Source organism: Montipora foliosa, chromosome 11 (assembly GCF_036669935.1).
Source record: "Montipora foliosa isolate CH-2021 chromosome 11, ASM3666993v2, whole genome shotgun sequence".
NCBI lineage: Eukaryota > Metazoa > Cnidaria > Anthozoa > Scleractinia > Acroporidae > Montipora > Montipora foliosa.
Window position 1 is genome coordinate 11,975,258 of NC_090879.1, and position 15,096 is coordinate 11,990,353.

A 15,096-nucleotide genomic window follows, 5' to 3' on the forward strand; every position below is an offset into this window, starting at 1 on the left:
TAGCGCGTTAGCGGGCTTAGACTCTGGATCGGGCGGTCCTGGTTACTAGGGCGTTCACATGTCGTCTCGGGAAGGCAATTTTCTTTAACAGTGCCTCTCTCCACCCAGATGTATAAATGGGCACCAGTGATTATTATCCTGTCCAAGAAAGAAGAGCAGTAACCAATTTAAGCTTCAGCATGCAGGAACGAGCGGGACTAGGCCTTGTGACGACTTACCTTATCACCTACAGCATGCATAATGGCCATCCAGAGTGATTACCGCCTAAGTAGCTTCTTATATCCGAAACCAGAGTTAAGGGTCAGCAATTCAGTGTGAGTCCATAAAGACTTACTTTTTCATGTGATCTGCAGCTACAGGTGCCATAAAAAACCCCCAAGTCCTTAAGGTCTCCAAGAAAGCTGAAATATTTTATTTCCCAAGTTGCCAAAACAGTAGTCTTTGCCGGAAAGATAACCCACTCCACCCCTGTCCTATCTTTGGATATATATGCAGTATGGATGCCACCATGGATCTGTGCTGTTTGAGAAAGCAACAAAAGGAAAATACTGATAGATAAATGGAAAGAGTGCCCGTGAGTAATCTGCTAGCAAGTTAGCGGATTGGCGGAAAACGGACCGTGTTGGACGTCCTTATCAATCATTTACAACATACGTGAGCCATTTACACTGGGGCACTGGGCATGAAGAAATATTCAGTAAACAAATCATACCATTGAGGTTCTCATACAAGTTCTATCATAATCATTCTCTGCAATATCAAGGAGAAGAATCTGCACGAGAAAACAACTGAATTCCAAGTCAGTCATAGCCAGCAAACTACAATGACCTCCTAACGCACGGTATTAATCGACCTGTGTATATCTAACTCGCAACGACGCACTTGCGACCAATTTATCGCTGGGGCTAAAGTTTCTAATGTTACCTTACTTTTAAGGGATTGTAGGAAAGGGGAATGTCTGTAAAAGTGAAACCAGGTAAGCGTTTTTCGTAAGTGGATTTATCCAGACACTTTGCAAATAGACTGGAAGAGTGACTGCAATTTGTGTTAGACGATTAGCTTTAATCATATTCGAAATTTCTTAAAGGTTCAAAACGATTCTCAAGTAGTGTCATGACAGATGTTGCGGTTGCATTTAAAGAGACCGAAAAGTTCTTTTTTCTTCAGAAAATATTAAAGCCCAAACAGGTGGGTTATAGTACTACTGAATGGAACTACAAAGCTTGCTTATATCCTGATTTAATTAACCCTTCATTACAGGCGGGCCACAGACGTGATACGTTGAACGAGTTGAACAAAGGAGATAAACTTAACATTGCAGTTTGGACGAAAAAGATGCAATTTTGCATTGTGATCTACCGGCAAGAGATGTGTTGTTAGGTAAATAAAGAGTTTTCGCAGCGGCTCTATTGTCCGTAATTTTCAAGACTTCTTCCAAGAAATGTATAACCGCTGTCGGACCACTATCTGATCGGTCCTAAAACAATCACATAAAAATTTCCTATTAACGGCAAGTCTTTTTGGTGACAATCAACTTCAGAATCTCTTTTAACCATAACTTGGAAGGAAAAAAGATAATCGAAATTAAATGACTGATTTTTGTAGACACGCTTTGTTCAAACTTTAACCGGAAGTGGCCAGGTTAGCCATCTTCTCGTAAGTTTTTTCTTAGTAAAAAGCCTCAACCTTAGTATTTTTTTCTTGACATTACTAAAGTAAGGGCTAAACTTTGCAGGGATACTAAGACCTCAAGATATAAAACATGGGCATGGAAAATATTTGGTCTGAAATACAGGCCATTTCCGGTTGCTTCCCATATGCTTCAAATATGACCAAGTTGTGATGACAGCCACAGACTAGTGAAAAATTTCCACGAGCTAATGTTCTCACCCATAAAAGCCTAAGGATAGGACTTTACAAAGATGGTTTTGTTTTTGCCTGAAATTAATTTCATGTTGCTAAAAGAGAGATTTAAAAGTGCCCAAAACTGCACTGAAAATCAGCCTCTGGGGACCCCTGAGGGGCTGATATCCAGAACTCGGCTAAAAAAAAGTCGTTAAAGCTGAAACTTTGGCATATTACATAAGTCGACATAAGTACTTTGTGTACGAATTTTAAGCGAAATCGGCTGACCTTCATTTCCAAGTCTGCCCCGGTCACTCAGGCAGAAGCTCTTAAAAATTTCTTCTCTCCTTTTAGTACTATTCCCTTGGCCTTGCAAATTGAGTAATTATGTTAATTTCGATGATGTTGTTAATGAGGGAACAAAAGGTTAAAGCTTTAATTAATAGCATTTTAAGATTACCATAAATGCCAAGAGAAATGCATGTAAATGAGAGAAAACCAGAGCTAAGTTGGAACTTTAAGTCAAGAAAATAGAACAGGGGAGGACGCTAACTACCGAAATAGCTTTGTAAATACCAAAATAACAATATGGAACAGAATTTAATTAACATGTTCCTAGTCGCACTGTAAACTGGGTGAAAAGAGGCAACGTTGGGCAGGTCTCGCATTTTGACAAAATAATTGAGAAATAAGAAACGGTTGTAGATCTATCCGGTAGAAACATCAAAACGGATCCCGTCGAACAAAGGCACAATAGCAAACTACCTGATAAAAAAAAGAAAACTTACCCCAGTATCGCAGGAGAAACAAAAATTATTAGCTAAGCAGGTTATTTATTTGAATTTATCTAAATCAGCCTCATCGAGAATTGAGAATGGTCTTGCTGCCTTCGAATAATCGGATAAAGATTTCCCCGTTCATTGTCCAAACGCGATGACAAGAATTTTGCTTTTGGAGCTTACGTGTTTTTGACAACAGTTCTTTTCTTCTCGTCGTGAGATTTTCATTGATGTATACCGTGTGCGAAGAACCTTCGCCAGGAACAACGGCAAGAGTTCCGCACGGGTCCCTACTGCCATACGGTTCTTTGTTTCATGAAAACGCGATGAACCAAATAGTAGGCAGAAAATATGATCTTGTAAAAGATCAAGTTCTACTAGAGCAATATATACCAGAGACTATAATGTGGAGGTCTACGGCATCCCTGAAAAACGTGGTGAGAACTTAAAGGATGTCATTACCTCGTTTGCAGATATGAAACAAGAGATTTATGAAGCCCGATTTAAGCTGCGTGATAGCGACTTTCTAGTATTTTTCCTGGTAGAGGTTCTCCGCACACGGATTTTTTTTCTCGCCTCCCCTTAATCTTCTCGAATTCACCGTTGCTCGCTATCTCACCACTCGCCCGGTGGAGCTTGAGAGAAAAGGATGGCTGCAAGCAGTCTAACGCCGGAGATTGGAAGGCTGCACAAAAACGTGTCTCATTTCGTCCGTTTTTGCATTTGTTCTAATTACGTCGTAAATTAGTTTTTGCACGGTTAATTGTCTTTATGAAAAGTTTCATGATATTAACGAAATTTTCCTTCCAAAAGTAGTCACTATTAAAAATACTTACTTATCCACTCGAGATTTTCTCCGTCACTGGATGATTTCAAGAGCTCCGTTCGGCTCTCGGTCTCTTTCCTGGCAGGCGGTTTGAAAATAATACTTTATCGGGCTGTTCTCACGAAATATCAACCTTTTTGTTATGTAAAACTGTAAGATAATACAGCTGATTGATTTGAATAAGAGCATTTTTTTTTCAATGCTCGAGCGGGCGGAATTCTGTAAATCCTGCAATTTGATTGGTACTGGGACCGGGCGAAATTTTTCTATCTTGCCCGCCAACATGCAACCCGGGCGGAATCCTAGCCCTGGTTGGGTGAGCTTGTGTATTAACCTTAAAGATCCATTTTTTGACACCGAACCGTTTAAATAAAGAAGTAAGTAACTTAAGATAACACACGTAGCTTAATCTTTCCCATTTAGGTTTGACTTGGGTCAAACATTTACCTTCTTACAATAAGGAGCTTTGAATGTAACTAAACCAGGTGCGTACATACTTATTGTTCAAAGCAGTCAACCACGGCTTTTGAGTCGTAAATGAATGTTGCGGACTGAAAAGTGATCGATGAAGCAAATCGTTACATCCAAACCGTTTTGAATTCGCCGCATGTGTTAAGAAGGGATGATAATCACGCGACTAGCCCTGCTGTCGCTTTCAGGTTGTGCAGTTTGTGCCGGCAAAATTGACCACAGTTTTGCATGTAACTCGTTTTTCATGAACCCGAATTGTTCTCATATGTCGTATACAAACCCTCTTCTTTCTTTTCCAATAACCTAGAAAAATTCATAAAAATACTAAAAATTTTACTATAAATCTGATTTAATATGAAAGCCTCAAAGTTCACTGAGTTTGCAAAATGCATACATCGAAAAAGCCTCAGAAACCTTAACGGTCAACCCTTGAACTGTGCATTCGTTTAATTCACAAACCAATAGGGTTAAACCTTTAAGATCCGAGGGGCTCCAATGCCGAGTAAAATCATTTTCTGGCCTTAGACAGAGTAGCGATATATTTATACGTACCTTCCGATCGTTATATTTAGCCTTTGAGCGCTCTAAACTGGAATATGCTTCTGCTGAGATATGGAGCCCAAAGAGTGTCACACTAATTAAACTACTTGAAGGAGGTTCAACGGCGAGCTACTAGCATACTGTTACCTGACTTGACCTATAACCAACGACTACAAAAGCTCATTGGTTTATCGAAGGGAACTTAAAGATTTAATGACATTTTAAAAGCTAAAAAGTGGGGACTTTAATCTACCTGCCAGAAAATATTTTGAATTCTGTTCTGACGAAAGGGTGAGGTCGTACACGAGCAACAAACTCAAGATAAACTCAGTTAAGACGGAATTATTCAAGGGCACCTACGTTGATCGAATACCTTATTTGTGGAATAACCCGCCTGAAGAGATGAGAAAACGTGACTGTAGCCTTCCAACATTTAAAAAACTCTGTAATGATTATTACAGCCATAAAACATTTAACCCTGACAATCCAAAGGCCTCTCTCATGGGTATAATGTTCTACTATATATATTTTACACCAAAATTTTTCCTTTTTGTTTACAATTTTTTTTTTCTTTTTTTGAGTTTTGTATGCTAGGGTGGACTAGCTCGTATGGTTCGTCAGTTCCTTTCTAGTCTTCCTCTTTGCACCAATTTCCTTTCTTTACTCGTTAATGGTATCGTGGTTTTGTAATTTTCCTTTATATTTATTCTTATTGATATATGTTGGTTTCATTCATTACGTTGTGCAAAGAAAACAAGATCATGAACTAATTTAAAATTAAATATCTATTCGTGACCACTAGGAGTTACTGAGGGTTAATCACAGCTTATTTGTGAAAGGATTAACCCATCCGATACTATGTAAAAAGTTTCACTTGTAGAAGATCATCAGTCGTAACCTATTTTCCGCTGAGAAGGCAGAAGAACAATAAGACGCCAAACCGATTAGTAAGTGAAACTTCAAACCCTTGTGGCTCGTTTTGTTGGTATATCAATTATGCGAGGTTGCCAAATTCCTAATGCCTATAATTGTCGCCTGGTTTCATTTAGTTCAGCTGGCATTGATATACAAAAATCTTTTCCTCGGCAGTTTTATCTTGTTATGACAAATTGAGCATACTTGTACATGATATGGAGGATATTACATGACCGCGCGGAGATACGAAATTTCTACGAGTGTTGAAAATTTTCCGTATAAGGTGGTATGGTAATTAGTATACCTATTACATTTAAATACGAATCTTAGGCATGCGCACTAGATTGTTTGTAATGCATAGAGAACGTCAGAACAATACTTTCTTTTTCATCTTCTCTGACTAATGAAATGCCATGAAACATAATGAAAGGAACAAACGTACCGTTGACTTTCTTTATAAAAAGAACACAGTGAAAGTGACAATTGAGCAGAACCTAGAGGAAAAATCGCCAAGATGCCGTTCTAAAAGATCAAAATTATCGAGCGAAAGTAGTAAAATTTCTACCCTTATGAATTGCCATTATGCAAAGCAGAGTTAAAGCTAAAAAGCTCTAAAATTGTAATAAAAAGACAAGAAGAGGCAGTCCTGGCTTTCACACAAGTAAGAAGTTAGCGATTGCGTGAGTTCGTGTCGGAATGGTTTTGGACTCATCGTGCAATTTACCCCCAGGGTAATCAGGGTTTCATGCAAGAATGCAAGACAAATTATAAATCTCCCTCAAGAGAACGGTTTGTCGTTCGTTATACGTAGATACAAATTTGTGGACACGCCAGAATAATTTGGAGCCGAGCCATTTTGTTGTCGAAATCATGAGAACTCAACAGGATCCTTTGCTTTTAAGAATGAGTTACCAAAGGAACATTGTAAAACTCCCTTCTCCTTGCCATCTTCTTCCCGCGGTATTTTACGACTCTTGAAAGAGCTGGGCCAGAGACAGCAATAAACTGAGTTGTCAACCGACTTTCGGCTGTGAATCAGTCCACAAAGATCATTTAGAGCTTTTAATTCTTTCCACGGATCAATATATGACCCTTGGCAACCGCTCGCCAAAGTCAGCTTGATGAGTAGATCCGTTTTGCTGCATTAGAAATTATTCTCTAAGAGGCAAGGTTTATGATAAAATTTGAACGTTCGTAACACAACGAAGGTTCGACAAGTCCGCTTCATTGTTAAAGTGTGTTATATATACAGAAAGAAGTAAGAAGTCAACTTAAAAAATTACGAAGAAAAGTTTGCTCCAAAAGGTCTGCTAAGATTTGACAAATAGCGGGATATTGCATAAGGAAACTTTTGTATTGTATCAAACTCAACCAAAGTAGTCGAAATTGGACCACTTTCCGGTGTCATTAACTTCCACACTATAATCTCGGCCAATTCTCGATTTTCCTTCGATTTTTCACACCTAATATTGCAGAACTTACCAAGCGACAGTCGCAGAAGCAATAAACATTGTGGTTATCAAAGTTATTAACCTGCGTTCTAAAACTATACCAAATGTATAGTCTTTCTCTGGGAGATTCTTTCTGGTAACGTGAACTATGGACTTTATTAACTGTTCCTATTATAACAGTATAACCTTCACTTAATATCAATAACATATCACTGTTACTTTTCAGGTTTTCGTGTATGTCGCTGTAATTAAGTCCATTACCAATATCATGACCCCGCCGAGATTTTAAACAAAGGACTTGGAAACGAACGAGTGGAAGAGAAAAAGTAAGTTTTATTTTATCAGTTTTTTGAGCGCGAACTCCTTCGCGAGGGTCATGGTGTTGTGTTTGTTAGGAAAAGAGGACCAGACTCGAAGCTTCAGTAATATGATTTCGTTTAGCTTAGGCAATATCGCAAAATTATTTTCAAGTGGGTGAACTATGCATTGAGGAATTGCTAACCAATTTCTGTTGGACACTGTTCAGTAACATCGTCTCATTTTTGTGGCTTCTGAGTTGCTTTACCAGGAAAGGGTAAGTGGAAGACAAGCGGGAGAGAAAAACTAGAGATATTTTTTTGACTTTGCTTTGTCGTGATCTTTTCGATATCTTAACATCTTCTTTCAGTGTTAAAACCTTTGTTGTTTACAGTCAATACCTGTTTGCAGGGGCACCCAACGACCAATTTGTTGTAAAATGTATTATTATACCCCAGTTGATGAAAATTAATGTTATTAAGGCATTTTCAGGTGTTTTTCAGTGTTGCTGGGAAAACATTATCTGTTCCTTTTTCCCAGCAAGACACACAAGAAATTTCCCAGCCAGCTAGATAAAATTGGTTGGTTTCCCAGCCAGCTGATCAAATTTATTTCCCAGCCAGGAATTCCAAGCGCTTTCAAATCCCTCGATCCAAAACGACCGAACAAAAGCGACAAAACCGGGACAAAACAGGTTTTTTCCGCAAGCGCAATCACTCTGATCAGCCGTCGTATGTTTGGGAGAGGGAAGGGGTTATTTTTTTTTTTGTTTTTTTTTTTTTTTTTTTTTCTTTTTTCTAGTCGTCCTCAGTCTTCAGAGTTTCTACAGCCTGCTCGGATTGAAATGCTAGTCAGTAATTTCCAGGCAAAAGCTCTATTTCCCAGCCAGCTCATCGAAACACCTGTATTTTTGCCAGCCAGCAAGATTCCTCTGGGGAACAGATAAAGTGAGGAACAGATTCGTTGGGTGCCCCTGTGTTTGCAACGCCGAGGACTCGTTGAGTTTTTTTATTACAATGAATTTAAAGAGTCATGATTCGAGAATCTTTCAGTACTGATCTCATACTACCTAGGTTTGTCCGGCAGAGACCAAGTATTATTTAAGTGTAATTGTTTGCCCGCGAAAGGAGAATCTAACCTTGACCCCGACTATGTAATAAACACGTTTCAGAGAAAAGATATTCTCGATAATATGATAGGGACTTTTGGTTGCAACAGGTAACAAAAAAAGTTACTTACGACATCTTACCCAGCCAGAACTAAAAATAAATATTTTTTTTTCAGTAACTTGAGAAATAATTTAGTGGTTATCTCATCCCACAGATCATTTTTCCATGAGGCGTAACTTACTCTTGTCCGATCGTTTATTAACTCCCCTTGAACGTTCGTACGCTGATATATCAGATTTGTTAATCGAATTATGAACAAGATTCAGTTAGAGCTGCTACTTTAAATGCATGAAAATTTTGCGGGAATTTTATTTTGCGGGTTGGCAATTTTTTGTGGTTTGCGGGAACAAATTTTAATTATCAGCTCTGGTTGCCAAAGGTGACATCAGAAGACCATAAATATTAAAGAGGAGCCTACACCTCCAATATATTATATACAAGGTCTATGTAACGGCATGTTCACAGATCAAGCTATTTTTTAGTAGTTCCTAAATAACATTTGGCTTACGCGAATGACCATTCTCATTCCCATGGGTAGTAATTTCTCATGTGATTAGCCGGAAAGGTCTGGTTTTCATGGTGCATGGCCCCTAAGGGATATGGCATTTCGTGATCAGTTTTCCAGCGTCAAATTGTCAATCTCGAAATTTTCACAACTTCAAAATTTTGAGTTTAGAAACTCGAAATTTTGCTTTCACAAACTCGAAAATTCGAGTTCACAAACACGACATTTTGCGTTCACAAACTCGAGTTTGCGACTGGTCAGTGTAAAATGCAGACTAGGGGTAATTATAAAATGCAGACCGAGGTTACAATGTAACTGTTGAAAAAGCCCAAATCCTTTGGAAGTGCTAGCAGTTAAGCCTAAATATTGTTTTGTGCCTAATTAGGCCTAAGGTTATCACTTCTGAAGGGTTTGGGCTTTTTCAACAGTTACATTATAACCTTAGTCTGCATTTTACCCGGCCCCTTGTCTGCAGTCTGTATTTTACATGGACCCAGTTTAAATACTTGAAGCAGGAAAACTGAGCAAGAAATGCCATGTTCCTCACGGGCCACCGTAGGTTTCGCCGCAAATGAATCTTAAAGTAACTGGGTATGTACCAGGTGATCTGGTGACGTAATTTGGAGGACTGGGAAGAAAAATTATAACGCCGTATCCCACAACCGCGCGGCGTTAGGTGTTGTTTCCGAACTCCCTGTAGTAATTCCATCGCCAAAACTCAACAGATCATTTTGTGTCTACAACATTTCCTGTTACTGAATGAACATTCAAGTAGACCCGACGAGCTCTAACCTCGCCTCTGCCATGTTGAATTCGAAAATAAGGCCGCGCGTGATTGTGGGATATGGCGTCAAAATATTTCTCCCCAGTCCTCCGAATAGCCCTTTTCACGGTTAGTTTTTCTCATTCGCCTTACAATGTAATTTAGCATGTATGTGAGGCAATTTCGGGCTATTTTGTCGTTTTAACCCGAAATTGCCTCGCACCCACGTTAGGCTATTACGTCACCAGATCATCTGGTAAAAACGCCGTTCCACAAATGCAATGAAGTCGTACGCTCCTTAGTCGTGGGCTACTGGTCACATACATTTACCTTCCTTTTTGAATAACTCAGAAGTCGTTCTTCTCGGACTCTAGGGAAAGAAAGGTCCCGTCCCTTTTTTCAGTGTGCACCTCAGACCAGGGGCCTGTTTCTCAAAAGTCCCGAAAACGTTTCGGGCCCGAAAAGCCATTTGTGAAACTGTCAACCGCTTGTTCTGGAAAGCCGATCTTTTAACATGATTTTAAGGTAACAAAGAGCAAAATGGTTGTGAAGTTTGACGACTTAAATCCTCTCCGTTCTTGAGATACAAAGGGAATTGTGACACCCGAAAACAGCCCGTAAAGTTTCGGGACTTTCGAGAAACGAGCCCCGGGTCGACGAATTGCCAATACGATCATGTGTCATTTACAAGTCGTTGGGTTTCTGTGCCAGTACAAACGGAGAAACAAACACAGTTGCATGTGTGAAATACAGCGACTGTCTAATAAACAAATAGATTCTATGTTGCTATGGGACAGACAACATTGACTAGTACCCAGGCCACTAATGGTACAATGACAAGCGTGACGCCATAGAATGTAACGACACCAAGCCCGACTACTTTACCTCAACCACCCAAGCCACTCTGGGTCAAACAACATCAAGTCCAAATATAACTACAGCTCGTCAAACCGCAGTTTATGCAAGCATACTTAACTAAACATCGCAAATACCAACGACTCAACCAACAACGACGTTTCCGACAACACCGTGAATCGATCACTCAAGGAAATCCGTCAGGTAGTTGTCTTCATTTTAAGAGAGTTTTCCTGACGTAGCGACCATAAAATGTAGGACTGGCGCTAGCTATAGTTTTTAGTTCTGAACAGGCACATTGGGTTTGCACCAACAACTCTTGGTGTGGAGGACAACTGTGCGTGCTCAGAGCAGAGCAATGCAACGTGTCCCACTCCTACACTCCAAGGGTCGCTATTTACTAAAAACGTATATTCAAATGTCCTAACAAGTAATTAGATTGCGCTGCAAGCATAATACACCCTGAAGTAACAACGTTGCATTGAGACACTCGAACATCGCATACAAAACCTCCTGAATTGAAGATTCTAAAGCAAAAATAGATTTAATTGTGACAGTCATTTCGAATGTCGCATGAAAGTATAGCAGGAATAAGATAGGAATTGAAAAATGGATATGTGATCCTCTGGAATAGCACAACTTGAATGTTGGTCGTTGATGTAGGATACCTCCAGATTTTAGTAGGATTGAAATAGAATAACGGGTTTAACAACACTCGGTAATCTTCACTCCACTCTCCTTCCCAGAGCCAGTGAAATTTCTAGCCAGCGAGAAAATATTAGGGTCAGTATGCAGCTATTAAAACGACTCTCGGGATTTGTTCAGAAAACAATGGACACAAAGAACGATACAAAAGACCTTAACTCTAAAAAAAAATAGAGCTGCGTCCAAAAGGGACCCAATGAAATTAGAGGTTGTAAAGAGCTGCGTCCTATTTCAAATACGTAGCTACTGTTCACCGAAGTGGAGGTGGCTAGTGGTCGATATTTACCGTGACCCGAAGCGGCGAGATAAATATCCACCACCAGCCACCGATACTGAGGTGAATAGTTGTTTTAGTATATACTAAAACAATGAGATAATATAACACAAAAAGATGATTTTTTTTTTTAACTGATCTATTCCTGCCGAGATTACAACATTTTCGGGCGCAAATTTGGCAAGAATTGCGCGGAGGTGAATAGCAAAGGAAATCCGGAGTTTGAGAGCCAATCAGAGCGCGCGTTCCACGGGCTATGGGAACGAGATTGTCTCCACTCCATGTGCACACTTTTATTCTACATATGCGCATGCCTTTTACGCAGCTTATAAGAAGGGTGAGGAGGGTAAGTTAGAACACGGAAGAACGGGTATTCTAAAAATAGACTCATTTGTGAGTCTGCTGGGGAGCCCAATCATGCCATAATAACACTCTTATCTAATTCACTCTTGTTCCAAAAACACAAAATCAACACCTTGTCATTTCAGGGAACAGTCTTTGGCACGGAGATTTTTATTGGGTTCGCTTGGACAGTAATGGTAGATGCTCTCACAAGCCCGGCCCAATCAATACCTGGATCAGAACAGAACTCCAATCACTGATCCCAGACAAGCTAGCATGGGAAACTACGTATTTGTTTCGTTCATGACAAGTGATAAAAATATTGTAAATATCGCGTAACTAGGGTGACCCTAACATTAAATGCTTATGAAACAGAATGCTAACTCGATCATGATTAGTTAGGTTAATTGATTTGAGTCAATCCTCTACTTTTGTTTGTGGACATCATATCGTTATTGATGCATTGCGTTCTGATTGGTCCATCTACGTGACCTAAATCCCGCTGCCTGATTGGTCAGAAGCTAGATGAGTGATTTTCCCAATATGAATTACTCAAGGTTGCTCAGAATTGCTCTCACGTTGAATGGAGGAGCAACTTTTGAACGCAAAGATAATTGCTCTCAGAGATACTGCCCCAAAACCGGAAATGGGCGCGCTCGTTATGCTCACAGACTGCTCAGAGCTACCTTTAGATCGGACGACGACTTCGAGTATGAACTTTCCGTTCTGAGCCCGAGCACTTCGAAAAATGTTGGCCGCGTACGCGTCGGCCTCCAAACCTTATGCGCATGCTCAGTACGGAAAACTCTTACGTTTGCGAGACGCGAGATTATTACGCGCGCAATCGCAGACAAGCACAATGTGACAAGCACAATGCGAAGCGCAGTGGCCTCACGGTTAGAGTGCTCGACTCCGGATCGAGTGGTCCGGGTTCGAGTACGTGAACGGGACATTGTGTTGTGTTCTTGGGAAAGACACTTTACTCTCACGGTGCCTCTCTTCACCCAGGTGTAAATGGGTACCGGCAAAAATGCTGGGAGTAACCCTGCGATAGACTAGCATCCCATCCAGGGGGAGTAGAAATACCCCTATTCGCTTCATGCTAATGAAACCGGAGATAAGACCCGGCCTGATGGGCCTTCTTGCTCGTAACAGAGATTTTACCTTACCAAGCACAAAGACGTGTGCGAATTTTTTGGGCTATAGTTTCGTGGCTATATTCTTATCGCTGTCTTCAAAACGATTAAATTTGTTGTTTGTTTGGGACTCAAAATGAGTAACTGTGGCTCGAGTTGATACCTAGGGTGAACTTATGAATCATTGCTCTTGATATGCCAAAAATTAATTTAGTCAAAGTTATAACAGAGACCGTCGCCGCATATTTTAGTTTGAGTCGTCTTAAAAGACAAAGTAGGTTCTGCTTGCTCGGTTATGTCACTCAGGATGACTCGTAATTATTTATTCACCTTGAGTGAAGGCAAGTGAGTACTCTTCCAGAATCGACAGTGGGGGGCACGATAATTGCGCTCCAGACCTACTCAGACATATTCTTTCTTCCATGAGACTGTAGTGCATGACCCTTTTCAGCTCACGGTCAGAGACATACCGGCCAACTGCGCTCAGAGTCTGCCCAGAGTTACTCCTTCGCTTTGATTCATTCATTCAGTCACTCAAAATGAGTATATTGTGTCTTGCATTTGTTATCTTTCATAAAAGTCAAAAATCAAGAATACTTTTTTTGACCGGAAATTTAGGCAAAGTAGGGTATCAAATCAGAACACTTGAAATACACGGACACCGTATAGCTGAGAATTTATCTCAAAATCGGTAAAAGCCCTTGTAGCCAAGTCCTCTATATAGAAAAGGACTACCTGTTTTTTCTTTGAGAACCTAACAAGAAAAACTAACTTTCAAACGAAAGAATACCTTTTTTCTCTTCGTTCCCCCTTGTTCCTGACAATTCTGAAATTTATTTAAGTATACGTGTTAACTGTATTTAGTATCACCCAACTAGTGGACTAGTGAAAATCCTGCATTTTGATCGGCTACGCTACTAGAGGACTATTAGTAATAGTCCTCGAGTAGCGAAAAGCGAGACGCTTTCTTTCGTTTTATTCCCAAATAAATACATTTTCAACTTGCATTTGCTATTATTGCCTTTTCTGTCCGACTAGTTGGGTGATACTAAAACAAGTAGACCCTTCGCCCTCAAGGGTCCTCGTTCCTGACAATTCTGAAATTTATTTAAGTATACGTGTTAACTGTATTTAGTATCACCCAACTAGTGGACTAGTGAAAATCCTGCATTTTGATCGGCTATGCTACTAGAGGACTATTAGTAATAGTCCTCGAGTAGCGAAAAGCGAGACGCTTTCTTTCGTTCTATTCCCAAATAAATACATTTTTAACTTGCATTTGCTATTATTGCCTTTTCTGTCCGACTAGTTGGGTGATACTAAAACAAGTAGACCCTTCGCCCTCAAGGGCAATAGCCCATTCGGCTTCGCCTCATGCTGGGGCATTAGCTGGGGACAGTGTACGCAAATAAAATCAAATGCCACTTCCCGGGGTGACCTATTTTTAATAGCAAATTAATGGCACATCCTAGGGAAGCAAATGAGTTGTAGGTGGAAAGAGTGGGCTTGGAATTATCATGTATTTCCATGCATGGGTACACGGGACGTTGATGTGCTTGGCATTCGCAGTTGTAGCTATTTATACCACCCTTTTGGCCTGTGACAATCACTTGATGCCAATCAGTCATCTACGTTGCTTTGCTCGGGGAAGGTTTCATTTCTACCTTGGTGTTGTTTACATTTTTTGCGGCCTCTAAACTCCAGAGGCCGTTTTAGGCGGTTTTGCGTTAGTTTGGAGAATAAGTTTCCAGTTTTTTTTACTGGTTTTGCGTATCCGGCTTAATCACCGAGTTATTTGTTCCTTTTTTGCGGTAGTTTATACGTTCACTGCAATGTATAATAAGAGTCCTTTTGGCTAATTTGTTCTTGCGTAGACTTCAACATTGTATGTACAATAAACGCGGCTGTCGGCTCCCTCCTATTGTCTCTAGTGTTTAGATGGGAAATATTTTCTATTCGGCTGAGCGCAACGATAAAGAATGGTAGGAGCCATTAATCGTGCAGTTAAAGACGGACTGCAAAAAGTGTACAGGAAAGGAAGGCGTGAGGAAAAAAATAGGTTGTGTTGGTAAAACGAAAACAGAAAGGTGACGCAAACATCAACGTTTGAGTCCCATCACGAATGCGCGGTACTGGAGAAGTCGATATGTCAGCGGTGTTTCCATGATGATAATAATCTTATTAGTCCCAGGCTTCCGCAAATTTTGACCCGCAAAACATTCG

At 40.2% G+C, this 15,096-nt stretch overlaps 1 protein-coding gene across 2 annotated transcripts in view; it reads right to left on the reverse strand.

Annotated features, from left to right (window-relative positions):
* The window catches only part of LOC137975905 (Golgi-associated plant pathogenesis-related protein 1-like), a 23,735-nt gene extending 20,177 nt beyond the window's left edge, over positions 1-3,558 (reverse strand). The window contains exon 1 of one of the 2 annotated variants that reach the window (XM_068823114.1): positions 3,461-3,558. The gene's annotated coding sequence lies outside the window, so the exon portion shown is untranslated. The remainder of the gene's footprint in view (positions 1-3,460) is intronic. The other variant, XM_068823115.1, reaches the window with a different exon arrangement.
* Between the last annotated feature and the right edge of the window lie 11,538 nt (positions 3,559-15,096).